The 5,000-nt window shown below is 33.3% G+C and overlaps 1 pseudogene; it reads left to right on the top strand.

The window, feature by feature from the left end:
- Positions 1-5,000, top strand: part of LOC137643219 (DE-cadherin-like) — a 201,020-nt pseudogene that overhangs the window by 11,105 nt on the left and 184,915 nt on the right.

Genomic DNA, 5,000 nt, shown 5'->3' with positions numbered 1-5,000 from the left:
TCTCTAACCGCAAATTTCTCAGCTTTTCAAAAAATCGCTTTCTCTCCCTTCCACTCTCGCTTTTGCAATCTCTAGGGACTCATTTTGTTATTGTTAATATCCATCTATTATCCGTCTTTCTCATTATATGGCTTTCCCATGTCCATTTGTCTTACTCACAGGTTGTTAAAATATCTTCTGCTTTAGTTTGCTCATATATCATGTCACTCTTTTTCTGTCTCCTGGTGTTATTCCCACAATTATTCCTTCCAAAGGTCTATGAGTTTTAACTAGTTTATGTTCTAAGGCTTTAATAAGGCTCCTAGTTTCTGATGCATAAGTTAATACTAGTAGCATCATTTAATTGAATACTTTTCTTTTAAGAGACGTCATCAATGGCCATTGATGTTATGATGCCAGATAATGAACAACCCTTCATTCATTCTTTTAAGAGAAAGTGGCATTTTATTTACATAATCTCATTTTGTTTACCAAAACCTCTCTATCCCACGTTGTCCTTCTTTTAATTTTGGTCTCATATTCGAAGGAAACACTTATTGTCTGTCCTAAGTACGTAGATTCATTAACAATCTCTAAAGGTTCGTTCATAACCGTTATATGTTTTCTTTGCATTTTCATTGAAAATTATCTTTTCAATTAAATTCAGACCTATTTTTATTTTGCTTTCTGTATTCAAATATTCTATCATGTTTTGCAATTTCTCCAACGATTCACTTAACAGAACTATGTTATCTGAAAATCTTAAAATATTAACGCCTTCCCCATTGATATTGAATCTTACAATTCCCTAATCTGAATTATCAAAAACCTCCAGGTACGCTGTGGGTAATTTAGGAGAGATGGGGTTTCCCTGTTTAACTCCTTTCTCAACATTTATTCATTTTGTTTAAGGATCGCTGTACTTCCTGTATAGATATATTCAAGTGTTCTAACATAAGATGTATCTATTCGTTGTCTTTGAAGGGCTATCATTACTGCTGAAGTTTTGACGGAATCAAAAGATTTCTTATAGTGTATTAATGTCATACATACTCTTTTGATGTTTCCATTAGCTGGTTAATTACATAAATATGGTCAATTGTTGTGAATACCCTCTTTTAAAGCCTGCCTGCTCTCTTGCTTGACTAGAGTCTGTCTTTGCATTCGGCTTAATATGATCTTTGTAAATATTTTATATGTTACTGAGAGTAAACTTATCGGGCAGTAATAAATATGTATATGAATATGTGTGTATGCATATATGGATCATTACATAAAGGGTCAGTGAGACCTTAATAGCCGGCATTTGAATGAACTTTGCTTTTTAAGAGTTATAGTTGAGGGTATGATAAGTTTCATTATCCAAAGATTTTATTCAACATATCATTTATACTATTAATGAACTAATCTATGAATATAAGGTACTCTTTTTAGCCCATTATTGTTTTTCATTGGTATCATTTGACGAGTGTCAAGGAGAAGGAACCATCATACAAATTTATTGATTCTTTCTCTATACCCGCCTCTCTCTCTCTCTCTCTCTCTCTCTCTCTCTCTCTCTCTCTCTCTCTCTCTCTCTCTCTCTCTCTTAGAGATGCTGTACACGCCCTCTATCTCTCTTTTTCTTATAATCGAGTAAAATATTTTTAATAATGGTAAATTACGATAAATTTATATTTAGAAACATGAATCGTTATTTTGTACTTCAAATTTGACTGGGACTCTTGTGGGAATTAAAGGTCCTTTTATCAGATCATATGGGGAAGTCTAATTACTGAAGTATTATAATGATTCCAATCTGGAATTTATTCATGTTAGACTCTGATATGCTGGGGTTTTATTTTCAGTCAAATAGCTTGAAAAAGTAAATTGCCATTTAAGTGATATTACTTCAAGCATAGAATTGATTTGAAAAGCTCTCTCTTTCTGTGGTTCTTCTTCCTTTGTCCCCTTACGCCAGTAATTGCTGGTAAATTAAGTTTCCGTTCGTCAGACTTCTTGCAGCCTGTTTGTTTGTTCTTTTCTGCATTTTTTTTTTTCATTCAAAATCAGTAATTCGATAACCAGAAAATTCTCATATTTTTCTGTTTGTTATTTATAGCTCGTTTTAAAAACATAACTAGTTCATAAATAATAGTGTCTCATTTCTTCTGGTGTTTTACTTGCTTGTTTGGTTATTGGCATACTTGATTGTTAGGTTAAGCAGTAGTACTGGGAGTAGAAAGCCCTCACAGACAACAACACCATTACCTTTTGAAGTAGCAGTAATTACAACACCTGTAATGATCTTTTTAGTCACCCTAGCCTAGGAGTAGAGGCATCAATGACATTGTCACCCTAAATTATGCAGTTAGGGAATTATCATCATTGCTATATTTTTTCCCTATGTATTCTTTTATACATCTTTCCATCTTGTTTCCCCTGTTTAGTTTCCATACGATCACGAAACGTTTTCTTAGTCCTTCAACCTGCTATACAGGTTACTTTTGCCGTTTCTTTGTGCAGTGGATCCAGTTCAACCAAAATCACATTCAAGTCTCTTTCAAACATCGTCGTCTCTTTCTCCTCAGTCATGGGATCTGTGTTATTAAATCATCAATATTTGTGACTATTTCAAAGGACCATTTATCAGCCAAGACACCTTTTTTTCCACTTCCGTTACACTTTGATATATTTCTGTTTTTCTTTTTACTAACCTCGGAAAGTCTATTAGCCAGGTGAATTTTAGGTTTGAGGACTCTTATGCATCCATATAAATATCAAGCATTAGTCTTTGTAATTCGTTTGCCTGTATACCATTACGTAACAAGGTAAACTTAGAATTGTATTGAGGATGTAGGGTTTATGCATTCAAGTATTTATACTGCTCTTTACAGTTAATATCTTGGTTTTAAGTAAGCTTCCAGCTCGCTTCTGTTTCTCTCCCTTTTTTAATAGTTCTTTTATGCTACTTTACTTTCTCTATTTCCCTTTCTTTCTCCTCATTTCTCTTCGCTGAAGATATGGCGTGAAGCATTGTGACTCGTGGGATCCAGGAAAAGGGTGAAAATAAAAGGAAAAACTTATATCATTTATAACTATTAGCAAAAACCTGTTGTTTCCTGCGTCATTACATCCATGCGGTTATTGGAATATAGAAATCACCCACTTGCCAGTTTTCCGCGATTAGAGAAATTAAAGGAAATTTATTGATAACGTTAAAATCTTTTATAAAGAAAGCATAGTAAGTGTTAGGATAGGTTTAAGCAGGTTGGAGAATGACAAGTATAAAATGAAAGATGGTATCTAGATAATAGTTTTTATGTTTCTGGTTGATCAAGCTTTTTCTTTTTTAGTACACTGATGAGGGAAATATGGAAAGGGCGTTGGATATAAGCAAAAGTTTTCTAGATAAGGAAAGGCACAGTTACTGTATTTTTAATCTTTCATAAAATTAACAGCTGCAGAGACGAACGGAATGTTTTCTAAGTGTTTGTGGGCTAATTGATTTGAAAAGAATATTAGCAAGATTAAAGTTATGAGGGTGAATTATTTCTAGAAATTATGAAAATTTGTCGTTTTAATGGTTATTAAAAAGAAAAGAAGTGTTTGATCCCTCTAAAAAGCATTTGGAAGCTAAATGTGCTTTGCCATATGAGTCAAACTAGTTATTAAGGGCATTCGAGATTTGGATGAAACAAGACTAAGAAATTCGTTCATTGTTCAATGAACATTTCATATGATTTAGTAACCATTTCAGATTTAGTGGGACGAAACTGATGAGTACGACAATTGTATCCTTTGAAATTTTTCAGGAAGGCTTTTAATGCAATAGTCTGACTAAGCTCAACAATCTTACTTTCCTATAATAGTGCAGAGTCAATTGCTTACTGGTGTCTGAGATAGTCGGCGAAGTTTTGAATTGCAGTGTAATATGACATAAAGTAACCAAACTGAACTATTATTTTTATTGGTAATACTGAAATTAGACCGGTGTCCTCTTGTTTGTGTCAAATTCAGAGTACACAGATGTTGTCCTGTGACAGCCATGAAAAAGTTTTATGCTGGAAATTTATCTTGATAATCTTTCTCCTACACACATCACAGTTTTTGATCAGCTGCAGCCATAAAATACCGTTATTTTTTATGTATGAATAGTGCTTCATGTAATGGCCAAATAAATGTATGAAAAGAAAATTAATGAGTACCGCAAAAATGTCCAAGTACTAAGTGCTATTGACAAATTACCATAATTGAGGGGAGAAAACAAATAGATTTGCCTTGGCATTTACTCTCTCCTTCTCTCCTCAAAGCAAATGTACGTCCAGTTATGAGCTATATCCGAAGACTGAGGAGAATAAACTCTTAAATACAAGCTATAATGTGAAGTCCATGTTTTGCATTCCCAGCGAACACTTTCCCATAAATATTATCGTGAAATACGACGCAGACATTCCATTCATAACGAGGGTCATTGGACACACTACGACCAAGATAATTTTTTATAGTTCTTCATTTTACCTTATATGCCTTTTTTTATCATGACACCTGCTGGTACGTTAGCGTTAGAATAATGAGCTCTAGTTTTTGTAGATGACAATTGAAGAATACAAATACCTTATTTATAGCACTTGAATTAAATATAATATTAAATGGCTTCCTACGAATACGAATTATGTGCTCAAATTATTCTGTGAAAAGTATTGTAATCTGTTGTAAATTCCATCTATAAATACGAATATTTTTTTATGTTGATCATGTATACGTATATCTTATATCAGTTTGTGTAATTTAGTAAAGCAGTCGGAACAGGCATTTTCATTAGAAACTCGTAGATAGATGCTTCTTGTAAATATTAGATTATCATCGAAATCTTTTGACACAATCATTCTTATTCAGAAGTGCTTGAACAAAGGAGGCAACACACTAGTCTCGTTCTAGGACATATTAAAAAAAAAAGGTTAAGTCTGGTGATTCAGTGTTGCCACTTACTCCAAGAGTATTGATTGCTTTCTTTCCTTCTTTACTTTTGTACCTCCTTC

The sequence above is a fragment of the Palaemon carinicauda genome, chromosome 6 (assembly GCF_036898095.1).
Source record: "Palaemon carinicauda isolate YSFRI2023 chromosome 6, ASM3689809v2, whole genome shotgun sequence".
NCBI lineage: Eukaryota > Metazoa > Arthropoda > Malacostraca > Decapoda > Palaemonidae > Palaemon > Palaemon carinicauda.
The sequence above is the reverse complement of the archived record's forward strand: the minus strand, read 5'-3'. Positions and strand labels throughout refer to the sequence as shown.